At 41.2% G+C, this 18,889-nt stretch overlaps 1 long non-coding RNA gene across 1 annotated transcript; it reads left to right on the plus strand.

Moving 5' to 3' along the window:
* Positions 1-698: 698 nt before the first annotated feature.
* Positions 699-10,102, plus strand: LOC130521760 (uncharacterized). Its single transcript, XR_008949440.1, has 4 exons — positions 699-1,462; positions 1,529-1,623; positions 1,824-8,478; positions 8,566-10,102. It is a non-coding gene; the product is annotated as an uncharacterized LOC130521760 (long non-coding RNA).
* Positions 10,103-18,889: the final 8,787 nt, after the last annotated feature.

Genomic DNA, 18,889 nt, shown 5'->3' on the forward strand with positions numbered 1-18,889 from the left:
TTTTGGGGTGCATTTAAGACACGAGTGGGTCAGTATCCAACAGTTTCGCAGCATTTGCCTGAATGTAAATCAGTCAAAAGCTCCATTTGCTCCATAGGTGCAACGTGTTTATTTAAGTAATGCATCTTTTTCTATCACTGAATATTCCCACAATAAATGAGAGGAATTGCAATTTTTAAAAATAACGCATACTCAGAAACTTGTGATCTTTACTATGTGCAGTCATATCAGAGCACTTGGGGCTTTGTTTTCATTTGATTTTGATTAAGATATCGGCTTGAGTGTCCATACATGGGATGTACAAAAGGGTCTCTGAGACGGACCCTTAATCTTTATTCTAGCAGCTTCATGATGAATTGTGGATAAATTCCAGTTTGCAGGAAAAAAAACAAAAATTACAATTCCACCTTTGAGGAGTTTAAAAAAAATAAATGCTAATTTATTTGTCCATATTCTCCAGCTTGTTTGTCATGCGGCGTTCCTCTTGAATTCAGCGTGTCACAGTGTGTTCAGACTGATTTACCTTCTCCGTCGCTCTGCTCATGGGAGGGTCTGAAACCTGGCACCGCTGCCAACAGGCTGCAACAAACATCGGCCTGGAGACGCAGAAACTGGCAGCTCGATGGCGCTGACGGTTATTAATGATGACCACTGCAGCCCCCCCCAGAAAACAATGAAGCAAATCGTTTGTGGAAAATTGTCCGTTTCTGTTTTCATGACTCTCGGTGTAAGGTGAGTCCTCTGAAGATGGACGAAGAGGTCGTGGGCGTGGCGGAAAGTGGCGTGGGAGAGGAGGCTTGCACAGGTCAGACGACGAGACAAAGGAGGTGAACGCAGCTCTGGGGAGCGGGTGCACAGCACAAGAGGGGATCCAGAAGATGGCATGAATAGAAGACTTGAGGGAGCTAATAGTGTCTGTGATGACTCTGTAGTGGAGGAGGATGGGTGTAAAGCACTCTGGAGAGCAGTGCAGAAGAAAGAGGAAATGTTACAGAGCAGGAGTAGGTGGAGGAAGAGGAATCTGCAGAGGTCGTATTCAGCTGTGAGAGCAGAAACAATGGAAAAAGAGAGAGAGAGAGCGAGGAAAGAGAGGGGAAGCGATACTGACCCATATTTCTATTACTATGCAGTGTCAGTGGTCAGTGTGTGAGGTTTCCTGTTGCTTAGTTACAGTATTGCAACAGCAGTATCAGTGTGCATTTATGTGTGTCATCCTCACAGTGGTAGGTGTCGGCACGACTCTCCCACTGCTGCCGCCATGTCTGCTGCCACTGTTAACAAGAAACGCTCTCACCCATGCTTGTTCGCGGAGGTCCCTTGACGGTGCAGCGACACAATCTGCTCCAGACGCTCGGTACTGTAGGGAGGCCAGCTGGTGTCGCGGCGTCAACGACGCTCCCCGGATGAACCGTGTGCATCGGCCCAGATGCCCTGCCGTAACCCCGCCCATCAATCACGATTGGTAGGCAGCACCAGCAACGGCATCTACCCTAAAGGAAATCTGAATCTCCCTTTTCTCCCCCTTCAGGATGATGGATGAGGACGGATCATCGAGGCCTGAGGGCTGGAGCTCCGTGGGGTGTGAAGATAGAGTTGGGGGAGGCAGAGGAGGGCACGCGCTGGGTAAAGTTGCAAGAGCAAACATTTTTATATGCTCTTTACAGGATCGTCTCCACAGCAAACCAATAATTGTTCATCTTTTGGCTTTGTTGGTGTTTTTGTTGGGTTAAGGGTCCAGCTACTTTTTGTTTCTCGTGAAGTTTTGTTTGATTTAATCTTTAGATCAGGAGGATCGTGATGCTTGTTTCTTTCCCCTGTTTTAGGCTCTTGACTGCTGAAAGGTGACCTGATATGATGCCCCTCATGAGAATAGTATCATGCACGCATGTGAAAGTTTAACAAGCAGACTGTCAATATGGGCTGAGCTACTCTATTATTTGTTGTCTGTTTGTTCAATTACTCAGACTGAAATAATTATTTGATAAGACGGAACATTTGAATACTAAAAATGAGTTATTCCATTGTTTGTGCCAGGGATAATATAACTTACAACACATCACATCCAACATTCAGAAATGTGTGACTGATATATAAATAAAACAAAACATGTTTTTTTTTGTCCCAAAGTATAACTCAAAATAATAGATCATGATAGGAAATAGTGTATTGTTCTAATAAATGAAGTTGTTGTGGCTGATTTTAGTTTACAGACCTCCAAACACATTCTTTTGATGTAAATAACTAAATATAAAACATTTTCTTTTTGTAATATTCAACAAGAAAAGGGTGAATGAGAAAAATAAAATGTTCTTTTCTTACTGATCTTGTGTCTAAGAGATGTAAACATGTAGATATGCAAGTAACAGAAACACACTTCTTCCACAAGGACAGATCTTCACTAGAGGACATGTTATAAAAGGGCCTAAGAAGTCCTCTGAGTTGGTTCCTGGTCCTCCTTTCTGATGGTATCAGTTCATATTCACAATAGCGAGGGAGTGATAAATTGCCCTCTACTGATGTGCTCTAAAACAAAACCGGGTCTTGTCTGTTCTCGACCAGCGATCCTATTGTGGTGTCTGCCTGATATATAGCAACTGGACCCCCCGTATTTTGTACCACTCTTGAATTTGTCCCCTGGTACTTGAGACCAGTGGTCCTACAGTGGCCTCGGTCCTTGGTTCCTCCCGCACACTAGCATAAACAACAATGGTGGCATCTAAAACGGGGAAGCTAATGCTAATGTTGGTGAAGTCCAAATCGGGATGATGAGGCTTTTTTAAGGCACTTCTTCGATAGTTTTCAGAGCAGTCCTGCCACAGGGAGGAGATTTTACCTGTTGGCTTGATGCCCACTGACATCGATCATCCAGGTCATGATTGATCCTCTCCTCTTCCCAAATCTTTTGAGATTATTTGTGCACTCACAGAAGAATCCTGGAAGAACTGCTGATCATAAATCATTCTACTTATTTGTACTAGTTCTTATTTCTAATCATTTCATTGCGACATGTCCGTTAATGACAGTTCTTGAAACCAAATCTCCACCTATTGTTCTTATTTCAATGTAAAAAGAAACCTTCAATAAACAGTTTTTTTTTTTTTAAAAGGTAGTAGGGATAAGTCTGAACAAGTGGAAGGCCGGAATGAAATGCAGAGAGAACCTGATTGAGTTGATGAAACATAATTGAACTGAATTTTGTTTGAGTCTAATTTCAATCAGGTTGCTAATTTTTGGTGAAAATGTTGGTGTTATGCAACATTGCTTGACTTGATGAGCTCAGTACAGCAACAGACCAAAGATAGACCAGAGTTTGGATTGTTGCTGTACTGAGCTCATCTTTACAGATTTCCTACGCAGTTTTAATGCAGTCCTACATCTTTACATTAAATGTGCTGCCTTTCTCTACCCCCCTTTCATTCTTCACCCATCATTTAATTGCATCTTAGATATGTTAGATGTAATTCAGATGAATGCGAGGGGCTCTCAAATGTGTAAACACGTATGAGTCAGAGAACACAGCCTTTCATCGCCTTTTAAGAAAAAAATGTCAATTTTTATAATCTATGACTTCTATCAAATGCAATATTTACTGTGAAAGGAAGTCAGGTCACAAGCACAGGAATCATTGAGGATACGTACAGTCCACCGGTCCACGTGCATCGCATCGGCCTGCTTGAATGAAGCAGCAGTGAAGCAACAAATACTGAATGGCTGAAGGTGTTTTCCAGTGTTTTGACAAAACCTTACTGCAAAAGTCGCAAAAGTCAGCATGTTCAATGCAACGACCACTTTGGATCCCAAACACAGACCCACAGCGGCAGAGGAATTTCATCAGCAATGATTGAAGCTGAACGTTAGTTATTATTTGTTGACCCTGCAAAATCTCATGTTTACGTGTCTTATATCTGCAGGATGTTGCATTAGAACTTTACGGCTCGACTGCGGAAACACAAGCACTCCTGAGGGCTGTATCTCTCCCCGTCTAAAAGGTTGCCTCTCCAGTACAGTCTGTGGTTTTTCATGGCGTCTAGTTGTAAAGTCACTCATAAAACAACATGGTAGATCTCTCCCAGAGGACGCCATCAACAAACGAAGGCAGCTGAGACACTCCGTGGACGCAGTCACGCTAATAAATGTTAAGGAGATGAATTGTTGATTTTTGCCTCTCCTCTTTCAGTAGAGATATGATAACAGTGAAATTAGAGCCATATGACTTGATGTTGCAGGCCAGCTGCAGCACTGCTCAGATTATGCAAATGTATTTAATGCCTTATCCTCCAAATAAATAGTTGCTGCCAATATTTGTGCCTCAACTGTTGTAGGGATGTGCTCAGAGCTGCGGCTCTACTTAATACCAGCCAACCGCAGTGAGGATTTTCCACTGTGGCATGCTCAAAAATGGGAATCATTGTCCAGAATAACACAATGGCCATACGCAGAAGCTGCAACTACAGCTCTGATGAACACATTAGCTGCCTCATAAATGCACTGCCCGTATTTGGGCTCTATTAGAAATGTCAGCAGTCTGATTTAAAAGGAATGAATCTCCTAGGTGCGCAATGGCATCTCCATACAATGCTCTGTTTTGCATCTCCCCTGTTCCAGTCCTGTAAAATGCAGAGGGTCTCATCACCAAATGAGTGTTCATTACTTACCAGTCATTTGCAATAGTTTACACTTGTACTGAAAATGATTTCACGCTCAGAGATATTTCCTTGGAGTTTTAAAAGGGTTCAGAGTATTAAAACATTCATCAAAGTTAGTGGGCATTGGAGAAATTCAGCCATTATTGTGAGTTTTACAGTGCAGCTGCCAGGCTGGCATCTGCAAGCAGAAGCATTTAATAAAAGAACCAAGTCAGTTTAATAATACACAATCAAATATAACAACTCTGACATGAATTAGTTAACAGCAATTTCACCCCTGAGGTTCTTCAGCTGCTGCTCTGGACACGTGTCCACTGACCTGATGGAAATATTTTGAAATCACAGCGATGGAAGATGCACATCGGTGTAAAGAACCCCTTCACGGCTTTAGGGCGATTCCACTTACTTGGTTGCTTACTGCTGTGAGGCTACAGGTCCACCTGCATCGGATCAGCCTGCGTGTATGAAGCTGGAACCGGCTGAGTAAACAGCAGTGAAGCAGCTAATGGAGCAACGTTTAAATGCTAAAGGAAACTAGCCTTCAACCGCATGATGGTGTGTTATTTTTACAATTTATAAAGAACAGTTTAAAAAATTGATCATGTCAGACAGGCTAGGACATCCCAGTATAATCAATCTTCACGTGTTTTAAGTAAACCTTCACATTCTGGTACATTAGCTTCTACAATTAGCTCTCCTTTACCCCAGAAATCTGTATCTGATTCCAACACTTCTACCTGAGCTAAGTGTAGCTACACTAGTGTATGCACCAGATTAGACTTTAACATCTGACAAGCCATCAGCTCGCTTTAATATACATATCATCTGATTTTTTTTTGGTATAATAAACACCATATTTTTGAGAAATCAGTGGTTGAAAACAATTAATGTTTTACAAGAGAATAAATAGTCTCATCTCGCTCACGTTTAACTGGGATGGCCTCAGTTTTACAGGCCAGTGTTCATTTTATGACAGTGACAGATGGATGGATTTTGTTTATAGACTAAGTTAATCTTTTTCATGTACAGCTCACTTGACTCCAGAGATCCCTGAAAACAAGGTGCAGGAAGCCGCTGGCATGGCTGCCTAATAAAAACTGCAGGATGGTTCCTTCAAGCAGATCCCGAAACCATATATTTGATTCTTTTTTAACCATAGCTTGTCGTCCAAGATTCAACATTGAGGTCGTCTGTGTTTAACCAAGCACAAACCTCCATCCACCTGTCCATTAATCCATCCATCTGTGCACTGCGTCTCTTGTTAACAGCCACTTATTCCTAATTGTGATAGGGAGTTTATCCCAGCAATCAGTGAATGAATGACATGACAGAATAGGACACTGGTCCATCAAAAGACACACACACACACGCACAGACAGACAAGCACACTATTTACGTGGAGGTCGAACCTATAGTGTGCCTGGTCGGTGAGAGGAAAATAAAAGCACAAAAACCTGCAAACTAAATATAGCAAGAATCAAACTCCAGACCTTTTTGCTGTGTGAATCAAACAAAGCCGTTGCTCATGAAAAATCTGTCCAAGTACTCCAATTTGTCAGCCAACTGTATCATATGGAAAGACTAGGAACAGCAGAAAGCAATTGGTGGTTTCATTTGTTTAACAAATGCAAAAGTTACAGACGGTCTAAGTGCTCAGATGGATGCTAATGATGCCATTTGAAATAGTGACCTGCTCTTATCCATCACAAAGCCCAATATTTATTGCTCAACCAATGACCCAATTACACAGGTGAAAGCATAGAGGCTCTTGTCCAAGTCTGCTACTTTACACATGGAACCTTTGGCCAAAACCACCAACATCCATTTAGCGAAGCATCCCCTCCACCTCCCGAGACACGGCTGACCCATGACTTCACCATCCATTAAACTCAACCCACACGTTTCATAAAATATTAAACACAACAAATTTTATTGCGGGTGACTTTTCCAAGTGCCAAAAAGTATTGACAAAATTTTGACCACCAGATAATTCCTTAGTGAGATCTTAACTATGCAAATTTACAAGTTCAGTCTGATGTCTTCATAAATTAAAGATTATTGGAAATATTAGGCCGATTCAGTAAAGAGCAAGAAAGCTACCAACCCTCTGAAAAAAAGACACACAAAAGCTATGATATAAGAAGTCTGTCTTGTGCTTTTGGCTTTAATGTTTTTAACTATTCTTTTCTCCTTGATATAGAAAAGAAAATCACATTTCAAATCAGATGGTTAAAACACATTTTATTTTCCTTTTTCCAGAATTTATTATTCGATGTATAAGAGGTCTTTTATTATGTAAATAAATAAATAATCTTAAGAAACTATGTGAGGTGAAAGACATCTTTTTCTGATAGTGACACAATAATGCTCTGATGCAAACACACACACACACACACACACACACACACACACACACACACACATACACATACATACAGACACAGATCTTTAGTACACAAAGGGGATTATGGAAAAATTAGAAGTGACAGTGACCTCTCAGACAGAAAACATGTGGGGGAGCGTTTTTAGATCGCTCCAGTTCCACCGACAGTTGGATGAGCTGCATCTCTGTGACAAACTGTGAAAGGATTCTTTGTTCTGATTTTAAGCAAGGCTAAATTATTGATATATGTTGACATCAATTATTCAGGTTTTAAAGGGGAAAACTGACTCTGTCTTGCACAAGGCTTCTGTGTAAATGTGTTATTTGTACTTCTCAGATGCATATTAATGCTCCACATCACAATTTTCCTAAAAGGTTGGAGAAACACGTGTTGAATGAAGCACACAGTTCAATATGACGTCCTTTAGATGATTAGTTTGTGTTGAGATCAATTTTTGTGCAGGTGCAACAGCTGACTGACGTCTGAACTCATGTGGTAGCTAAACTGGTACAGACTCTAAAAACACCACATTAGTTCACATCCTTTAAAAAAGACACTCAGCCCACAGAGAAAGGCATTTATGAAAATCTTTCGCTAACGGAGTAAAGTACAGGGGCCAGATTAGCACCGCTAGCTCACTTTGTGCAAACCAATGAACACAATGATTTGTCACCTCCTTATTGATGCTGAAGCACTGGCTTTCAAATGACCACACCCATTAGCCAACTGGTGCACAACCGTCAGGTGCACAAACATGTTGTGCGCATTGCTTAATTGTAGACACAAGTCCAAGCACTATAAAAAGGCAGCAGATGAGTTCACCTGGAACGAGTAAGATGAGGAATTTGAGGAGGAAATATGACAGAGAAGGAGGTGGAGGTGGAGGCAGAGGCTGGGCCTGATGAAGACCTGAAGCGGGGATTGATGCTCAAAGCTGAGCACTGGCTATGTCAAATCAAATTCGGGCAACTATAGTTGACCATGTGGCGAAGCGCAGACTAATGCTGAGGGAGTCAAGAGTTCTTAGCAGATATACAGAGGCTTCAGTGATGAGGATAGTTCGATATTAAAATAGGTAAAAATGAATCTTCCTGCTAAAGTAACCAGGTACTTCATATGTGCCATATCAACACAGTTGATCGTGACATTTTGTGACATGTGGCTCTTTCCTCAGGATTCAGGGTTGACAGCAACAAGGACGATGGGGGCCTATTTTCACGCCAGAACAAGAAAAAGGAATCATTAACATGGTTCTGGCCCATAACGCTATGAAGCTCAGAGGAGTTCAAATCGACATCATAGGTGTCATTTTCAATGATCATCGGGTCTCTCTATCAACAATGTCACGAGTCTTGAAAAAATAAAAAATTCACATAGAATAACTGTATCAAGTGCCTTTTCAGCAGAATTCAGCGAGGGTCAAACAGCAGCGCCGTGCTCTTATGGAAGTATGTATTGCTCAATTGCACTGAGATGTGGCACAGTGTGTTAGATCCATGCTAAACTACACAATCTCATCTTTTTGTGCGTTACAGAGTGTCACAGATGGATGCTGACCAATCCCACATGAGTTGATCTCCATTGATGAGACAGGGTTGAACTTCTCCAAGGAGAGGCAGGAGCATCATTGGAAATAGGGCTATAATCACTGTGACGGGGGGGAGGGGCATCTCAGGACCAGTTGCACAACGTCATCACAGTGAAACAAATGCAACAGATACAGCACATTTTCTTCTGGGACAATGGATTATGCACAGGTCCAGAAATGGTTTTAGCAGCATCCACAATAGGCTGCTTTATACATTCCACCATACTCTCCATTTCAGAATCCAATCGAGTTCTTCCCTATACCGCTCACGAATGAGGCCGCCCTCATTCACTTCTGAGTGGAGGGCTGTGACAAAATTGACACCGCAGCCATTCAAGGATGGATTCGACAGTCACTGCGGTTCCCTCGTTGTCCTGCCAGTGAAGGTATCGCCGGTGCTGTTGCTGAAGTCCTCCGGCGTGATCCAGCTCGGTGGAGACATAATCCCTCATATTTTTCCTTAGTGGATTTTCTTTTTTTGGTGTTCTGCTAATTATCTGTCTGGCTATGCCAATTATGTGTAGTGTTTTGAGAAACTGAGCTCTCTATATAAACTTGTGCTCGGGCAAGTGGAAAAGCTGTAATATTAAAGCAATAAAGCTAAAACCTTAACAAATGACACATATTGAGGTAGTTGTGTATATACTGTGTATGGTAGAAGTTCTTAGTGTGTATGGAACATGTATAAAAGGTAGCACAATGTTTCTGTTCCCAGGAGGATGTTATAGATGGCAAAGTTTGGTGCCATTTTCATCTTGTTGTAACGCATTACATCTGAGGGCTACTGCGAGATACCATACACATCATGAGCGATCTCTCCTCCATTTTATGACTCTGTGGTGGGATCTGCCATCTTTTATGGGCTAGTCTGCTGGTCCATCAGCATCATGGACAGGGACAGGATGGACAGACTGGTAAGGAGGGTCAGCTCTGTCCTGGGATGTCCCCTGGACTCCGTGGAGGTGGTGGGAAACGAGAGGATGATGGCTAAGCTGTCATCCATGTTGAGCAACACGTCCCACCCCCTACAGGACACTCTGACAGCACTGGGCAGCTCCTTCAGTGAGTGGCTGCTCCTCCCTCGCTGTGTGAAGGAGAGGTATCGCAGATCTTTCCTGCCGGCTGCTGTCAGACTGCACAATAAACATAATGCCCGCTAGTCTGCAGAATAGTAGACGTAAATAAATAACTGTTTTTACCACTGGACTCACACAATAATTCTCTAATAGCATTTCAACCATTCTGCACACACTGAATATTAGATATTCTGATAGGTATATTGTTCAGGTAAACTCCTCTCTGTACTATGTACAGGTATACAAAAAGGCTAATCATCCATTCATCTTGGATTATTATATACACGGTATATTCTTTTTTAAATGTATTTTCTATTCTTATTTCAATTTCTCTGTGTGTTTTTGCTGCTGTTGTGCTGTAAATTACCCCGTTGTGGGACAAATAAAGGAATCTGAATCTGAATCATAGCCATCGGCTGCTCTTTTGCTCTGCACCTTGTTGTGTCTTCTTTTGACACAAACCCGGGGACGCAGACATTATTTCGCTTGTCCAAATGGCAGCATTCTCTTCTATTCTCTTCTTTTGTAATGGATAAGTGAGAGCACAGGCTGACAGACAAACTTGATAAATTCTCAATGATCTGTCATGATCTCACCTTTAAAAAATAGATTGAGGAAAACACTTTTTTTGTGCTCTGGACATGTTAAAGAAGCACTGACTGATAACATTCATCTCTCTATCTATCTATCTATCTATATCTATCTATCTATCTATCTATCTATCTGTCTGTCTGTCTGTCTGTCTGTCTGTCTATCTATCTATCTATCTGTCTGTCTGTCTATCTATCTATCTATCTATCTGTCTGTCTGTCTGTCTATCTATCTATCTATCTGTCTGTCTGTCTGTCTGTCTGTCTGTCTATCTGTCTGTCTGTCTGTCTGTCTGTCTGTCTATCTATCTATCTATCTATCTATCTATCTATCTATCTATCTATCTATCTATCTATCTATCTATCTATCTATCTATCTATCTATCTTTTGTGCCAAAAACAGACACTTTATTATAATAATTATAATCACATTAATACCAATAATACTCTAAATGTCTCTTTGTCCTCCACATCTAACATTACCTTATGAGTCAGTGTCAGTAAAGCTTCATTTAATGTTTCTCCTGAATTTGTCACCATCTCTAGCTTCAGCCTTTTATCAAATATCCTCACTGTGGATAAAAAGATGCACAGGAGAATGCAAAACGCGCTCTCATCCATATTCTCATTCCAGGTTTCTGTGTGTCTCACACTGAAGTGGTAAATTCAGGCAACCAGCCTGTAACAAAAGCAAGTTGAGTTGATATGAGTGCAAAAGATAATCAGCAGTGGAATAATGCCTTAAACTCTTACTCTGCAAATGGAGATTATACAGTACATCATTATACATATGAGTTTCTTGTTTTAAACACACGTAGTTTTATCAAGATACATTAAAATAACTGCACTGTAAACATCAGATAAATCACGGATCATTGGCAGGCATGACATTGTCGGCAAATCATAAATTATGCATAATACAGGTAGTAGAAATGAGGACAAAGTAAACCCTGAGGTGAATTAGAATGCGAATTTCAATCTGTGTTGTTGGAGACTTTTGATAACAAGGCCTGTTTGACTTTCTCTCACCCCTTTTAAACCCCTTTTTTTCCCCCAGACAGAAAAATGACAGAGCCTTTCCTAAAGCCAATATCAATCAGAATATTGTCACCTACAGTCAATTCACAACATATTTGCTGGTTAAGGATTTTAACACTCCTGGTATTAAGGAAACACCTTTGTGAACCAAGGAACCGAACACAATGGGCAGTGTGGAGGAAAAAGATCATCCGCTGTTTCACACCCAGTAGCTACAGGAAAACGCTCTCTGTAAACAGTTTTCTCATGGCACCATTTTTTCATTCATGGCCAACAGTGGCAAACACAAGCAGGTGATAATCCGGACCAGAGGCCCAAACAAACAGATGTGCAGTATGAATCTGTTTTCCTCTTCTCTTTTGTCTTATACCTTTATATTTGACTGACCTTTAGGGCTGGTGAGTTTTTTTTTAGAGGTACGGTTTCCATTTCCTCTAGCAACACGACACCCCATACCTCCCTCCCTTCCTCCCTCCCTCAAATCCATCCATCCATCCATCCATTTCCTTCAAATGACCTAAAGTGTAGCACATCACTGGTCTGTTTTTGGAACCCCTGGCTCCCGCGTCGGTCAAATGTGTTATTACAGCTGATAAGTTGATCCACTTCTTTGAGCCTTCTATATGAGGAGCTTTGTATGCAACAGGCAAACCTGATTTGTTCTAGCCGGAACAGTTGGCGAATGTCTTCCCGGCTCAGACGACTCAATCGCAGCGTGACGGCTGTGCTCCATTGCCTCATCTCATATTTCATCCCAACCAGCCCCTGCGCTGATTTTTTCTGCTCTCTCTAGTTTTCTTATTACAGCCACTACCAAGGAAATAATATCTTGCTTTACAATGCTTCTGTGGAAAAATGCATTTCCTCTCATCTAAGCCTTGTGTGCAGGCAGGATCCTCATAAGGTGTCTTTGCACCCACAATCGGCACAGCCCCCTTTTCCACTCTTCAGTCTTTAAATAGGCAATTTTCTCCCTTAATGTTGTTTCCCTCCTTTTCTGTGGTATTGATTGGACAAGCTCACTGGATCAATAGATTGCTGTAGATCAGAGCGATTCCTGCTCTGATGAGCTACCATCTCTCAGCATTCAACACGGTCTCCTTCTAAACAGCTTAGAGACCCTCTCATATTTGAGACAAGGCTATGAAATGAAGGGCTGATAGAAGTTGATGTTTGGGCTTGTTTGTTTTGACCGATGAATAGGTTAACCGCCCCGACATCGCGCCAAGTCTTCCACCATCGCTCTGATTCTCACCTGATTGTGGAGCAAATTGCCTTGAGTCTACGCTCTCTTTATTGCCCTCACAAATCCTGAAAGTTGTTAGTGCCACAGGGCTGCAGAACACAAAGGGAGATTGTATACTAATGGCTCCATGATGTGTGCATTTTTGTATGATTCAGTTGAGATAGCAAACTATCGATCACTGCTCTACACCGAGGGACAGAGGTTCTGCCCCACATTTCAGTTTCACTTGGTTTTCTTTCAATTCGCTGTTTGGGTATTTGGCTGAAACTGTATTTGTCTCAGATTAAACCATATTTCCAGTATTCCTTAGTTAGTTTATTGAAAAAGTAAAACATTCAAAAGCTTTATTTACATTCTCCTATACAGTCAGGAAGATTGCAAGCATTCAATAACGGACAATATAGATTGTCCCGAGAGTTAACTTTACTGATATCAAACACATGTTAATCACTCTGTGATTGATAAAATGTGTCCAGGAAAAACAAGGAAATTATTGGCATTTGTGTCAAGAAGACTAAAAAGCTAAGCAAAATACACAAGCTGTGAAAACAGGAGCCTTTTCTGCTATTCAGTGAGCGGCACGGCTGTTGGTCCAGGTCTGGCTGTTGGTCCAGGTCTGGCTGTTGGTCCAGGTCTGGCTGTTGGTCCAGGTCTGGCTGTTGGTCCAGGTCTGGCTGTTGGTCCAGGTGACTGCATCTCTTCCAGAAGTGAGCGAGAAAGTGTTGAGATCTGATTACACAAACCACATCTGGAGGTGTCTGAACCTCTTGTGATCACATTATTTTTGTAGTAAGAGAGCAAATGTGGCCTACTGACCCAACACTATGGGACCCCCCAAACAGATGGTCAGTGACAGGTACTATCTGGCATGCACATCATACCTATTCATTATGCAACGGTGCCGCTGAAGTTCATTAAAAAGTCATGCTTGAATCTCATCAGAAAAACATGAAAGTGAACTTTTTCACACTTTCCTGTTTTTTTTATTTGGTTTTTCTCTCTTGTTAAAGAAAATGTGTCATAGGAACATATATGTTGTATATGTATATATATATATGGCCCTAATCTGGTGCCTTTTAAAATGTGTTTAGTTAGAACAAATCAATTTTATCCCAGCAATGTGCGCCTTCTTTAGGTCTTTAGGTCACCTCCATGTTGGAATGCAGTCTTCAGCAAGGGGTTTGGGTTCTGTACAGAGCCCGCAGGAACTTTTTTTATGGTCTTCACATGTGTAACACAGGCCAACACTGACCTCAGTGTCAACGTTTACTGATAAGATACTTGGACTGATCTGTCTGTCTCCACACAGATAAACACCCATTCACACTTGGGTGTAAACATTCTAGTCTCTCCTGGGACATGTGGTGGTAACAATTCACCTAATGGGGTGGGACGGGTTAGGTGGGGGTTAGTATCTTTATCCAGGGGACCAATATTCATGAAAAAAGCTCCCATTCAGCCCCAAGATTATAAACACAAATAGTCTCAAATCCTGCCAACTAGTCAGGACTGACAACGCCAGATTACGTTTTTTTGGGAGGGGGGGGAGTGACATAAAAAAAACAATAAAGAGAGCAGGTTGGTAACCCGCACCGCAGCCGTTGTCACGTAAACGCAGAGTAGCGCTTTTTCAGCAGACGATAGAGCAAGTGCAAGTAGCCGTTGACCATAAGTAGGCGTAGAAGAACAACACATTGGCAAGACTCCCAATCCACATTCTCTGCATTATTTTTAGTTTTGTAGGTCAGAGTTGTTGAAACCACTCCTCCTCTTCATTGGTCCTGTGCAAAACTTTGGTGCCCGCCATGATGATTGCTGTTCTGCAGATGGTCACTATTGTACTTACAAGCTGAGGAACAAAGTGCCCCCACACATACACACGCCTGCTTCATTATTGCAACATACTGGCAGAACATATGCATTACAGCATATTGGTGGTCTGAATGCATGGAAATCATTTTCCATACCTTGTCATCTGCATATTGTATTTCTCTGCATTTGGTATACGTTGCTGTGGTAACGGGGGCTGAGAGGTGAAACATCTTCCAATTTGTATTACAACATCTTTTCCCAGTTGCTAACACAACTTAAATATATCCAGTGTGCATATTTTGCACTGGCTTGTTTGGAGGAAAATAAAAACAAAAAATCCAAATTTTACAACAGCATGTTGCATGCAAATATTTCAGGACCTGTGAACAATCTGAAGAATTTTTACAAGTTGAAATCTTTGAATATTATGGCAAAGCACACTAAAGATGCTTTTCATCATGTCCATTTGTCGTTAATTGGTTAATCTGGTAATTTAAATGAACAAAACCGCCTCTCAAGATTCAACATCTCGATACACATTTTCTGTTTATATATAGACATTCAACCAGGAAGTCAGCATAGAGATCACAGGTGAGCATCTTTTATTTTACAACAATAGAAAACACTTCTGCTCTCACTGTCTATTGAGGGAAGATCAATCAATCAATCTTTATTTATATAGTGTCTGTTATAATCAAAATTGTTTCTAGGCGCTTTACAGAATTTACAGACCCCAAACAAGCAACAGTGGCAAGCAAAAACTCCCCTTTAACAAGAAGAAACCTTGAGCAGGACCAGACTCATGTAGGGGGACCCTCCTGCTGATGGCCAGCTGGGTAGAGAGAGAGGAGAAAGAGGCAGGGGGGACAGGTAGAGGATAGGTAGAACATAGAGATACATACAGAAATACATTATATTAAGTAAAGTAAACTGCAGGTAGAGTCAATGCCTGTGCCTGTGACGTGGGCAAGGCGTGAGGCCAGACCCAGCTGTGTGGCAAGATGCTGCCCAATTATATTTCTTGTATCTTTCTTCATATTTTTTCCTGCAATTTACTTTTTCAGTCAACTGTTTTTTGTGAGCATATCTCTTTTCACTCCAATTTAAATATATCCAGTGTGCATATTTTACTTGTTTGGCAGAAAATAATAATAAAAAAACAAACAAAAACAAATGTTACAACATCATGTGTGTATCTGAAAATATTTCAGTACCTGCAAATTTTCTATAATTTGAACTCTTTGAATATTATGGCAAAGCTGTAGTTAGTTTGGCAATCTGGTAATTTGAATGATGTGTGTGCCATTTAATGCAGAAGTTTGATAAAGCTAGTTGTAGATGGAGTGCCTTATTTTTCAGGATATAGGAGGTATTTTGCAGTGGGGTTGTGAATTGTGTTCTGTATTTTGATAAAAACCAGCCTAGCTTGCAAATTTTTGTTTGGGTTAGCGACAGGAAAAAATTAACAATCCTTTTAAAAGTCAGTACGTTTACATACAGAGTTTAAACAAGCTATGCTCAAAATTGGACTTTGGTGTCTTGTCATAATTCATTCTTTGTCCTTGTTTACACGCAGCCGAGAACATTGGATAACTGATGGGAAGATGTCCTCATTACTAGGTAGCGAAAAGCGTCTTTTTGGTGGGTTACATAATAGGGTCTTCTTTTCTGGGTGCCATATTACATTATGAAATAAACAACTGTAATCAAGTGGCAGAGCAGCGTTTCGAAAACAATCGGAAGATGGATAATCATACAGCTTTTTTTCATCGCGTACATAATGTTCGACTGTACTTTATATTGTGTTGATTTTAAGAGGTAGACAAGGTCAAGATTAAGTCGGACTAAGGCATTTACATGCCGGGGCAAAACGATTTCCGACTGCATTTTCTGGGCGTCTTAGTCAGATTAGGATATCAGTCAGTTAGACTAAGGTTTACATGCAGTTGCCTCGTTACAGTCAAATTAAGGCAACAATTGTTTCTTTCCACATGGCAACATACTGCCTAAATCTCCTTCTGTATGAAATACACCTGTCTTCGCGGGACTCTTTAACTCTAATGAATTTCATGATTTTAATTCTATTTTGGATCCTGATTTTGTCCTCCACGTTTCAAGCGGTGTGGCCAAATTTAAGGAGTGTCACATCCAATTATTTGTCCAATTGTCTGACATCATTAGGATTATTTATCTTAAAGCTACAGATAGAGTTGGAGCCTGCCTGATCCAGAGCGATGGCTGTCTAGCTGCATTACCATATGAGGATGACAAGGAAGCCTCATCAACCAGATGTTGCGCAGTTTGACTAACGCATCCTTTTCACCTGTAGTTTTTGTCTCTTTTTTGGCTACACAACAGGGTACACACAAAAATAGCAAGCTAATGATGATGATGATGATGATGATGATGATCCTCCATATGTTTTTAAAATCAGGTTTAATTACCAAAATTCCTGTGGGAGCTGGAGTCTGTTGAATTCAGACTGTGAAATCTTCGCTACAAACAGCTGGTGTGGATTGGACTCATGTGTGTGTCCTTTTGCAGGATTATTGTGTTGAAAGTCACTAACCAAAAGGAGAAGAGCAAGCTCGCTACTATGTTTAAGTTGCACTTCCACTGAACAGAACAATTCACTTTGGTATGTCAGGTACACATTTATCCATGTTTGTAATAGGAAAGAAGCCCAAATGATCAGATTCTACAGTAGCTCATTTTGCTACCTTTCCATTAGAGCACCGAAACAGCAGTAAGATAGGATTAGAAAGGTGGCTGTAGACAAACCGTAATCCCGTAATTGGAAAGCAGCGAATCATCACTTGTGAACCATAATGTTCTCTTTCTCTCTCTTGTAATTCATCAGATGCTATCAAGAATGAGGATTTGACACAGAAGATTTAGAGCTGTTGCTTTTTGTCTTTTAATAGTAATTTCATCAGTCATCAGACCTTCCTGATGTCATGCTTTTGATCATAGCATTTATTAGAAGGCCGCACAACTCTTCTGTGCTGCTGTGATATAAAGCTGCTTACCTGACACAGCTATCGCCATCTGTGCTGCGCGCCCCACAGTGGAAAGGCAAACCAGATCACGCCATACCACGGAGTGGAAAAGTAGCTGAAATGGCGGTGCAGCTCCACCTCCACAACTTGATTCCCATCTGTCCCCACTTCGTGGGTTGCCATGTTGTTGTTGGTAGTGGCTGTTGCTGCTCTTTGGTTGCATATTTCTCATTCTGCTTCCAGTTTTTTCTAATTATAAATTGACAAGCAGGTCTATCTCTGAGGTCGTATGTGACAGGATCTCACATTGACTAGCCATTTCTGCCCATATCTTTAGTAATTGGTATGATTCATGTCTCCGCCCTCACAGATGGCAAGCATCTGACATCAATTTGTGACTTTGTGTTTTACTTACATTTGCAGTTCCAAACTACAGAGTCAGATCATAATTATTTGCTCTCTAGTGAGACTGGTTAATTCATCTTTCTGCACTGCAGTGAACAGGCAAAATCATAATGAGGCCTCATCCATCTTCCTGTTTGTGCAGCACTTCAAAGATTTTAACTGTAGCTCTGTCCATCTTAAATGACGAGCTCCTTCACCTGTGCTGCTTGTCCTGTGACATTATGCAAATGTCTGTCCCCTCGCCAACAGACCCCTCTGCTCCCTGCCTGTAATCAGGCTTGATTATGCGCTGTTGGCTGTAAATGCTTTATCAGCAAATAAATTCACAATGAGCATTATAATATTCAGGTCCAGCAGCAGAGAGAAAGGTCAAAGGGGTGGACAGGTGTCAGCAGGTACGTTCAAGCACAATAATACAGCACAATGGCAGCATGTTTAGCGGGGTTTCGACCATGATAAGGAAATGTCAGGTGAAGGAATTAGTGGTTTGAGTCAGGAATGAATGGTCGTCAGAAAAATGTCCTCAGAAACAACTGTTCTCTCAGGACCTGGGCAAGACTCACCTTCAAATGTATTATCTTACATCTTATGTTTTTTTAAACTCACTCCTTGTAATAACAAGACAGCTGAAGCTTTGAAGACCCCTTAATGGTACCTATTTATTTTTAAGATAAACCGGGCTCATTGGACTAGCATAGACCTGGAATGTTCTTAACGGTCTATAAAATATTGCTGTTCTATTATTATTATGATTACATTTACTATTGGGCCACCTGGGGGCCAGGGGCATTTCTGTGCGAGGTTAGCATGTTCTTCCTGTAACTGCGTGGGTTCTTGCTGGTTACTCCGGCTTCCTCCCACAGCCATAGACATGGATTTGGAGAATTGTCCTTGAATGTGAGCAAATAATATGATAGAGCCATGTTGTTTTGTCTGCAAGAAAAAGAAAATAAAGCTCACAATAAAGCACCAAATCATGACAGTGTAATGAGTACCAATAACATGTTTCTGTAGCAGTCCATGTTATTTTGCCTCTTACAATTTTAGCAGACTAGAAGCATCTCTGAGTGGGTGATGGGAATGGCATAGACCACCGAGCCTGTCC

Source organism: Takifugu flavidus, chromosome 2 (assembly GCF_003711565.1).
Source record: "Takifugu flavidus isolate HTHZ2018 chromosome 2, ASM371156v2, whole genome shotgun sequence".
Classification (NCBI taxonomy): Eukaryota; Metazoa; Chordata; class Actinopteri; order Tetraodontiformes; family Tetraodontidae; genus Takifugu; species Takifugu flavidus.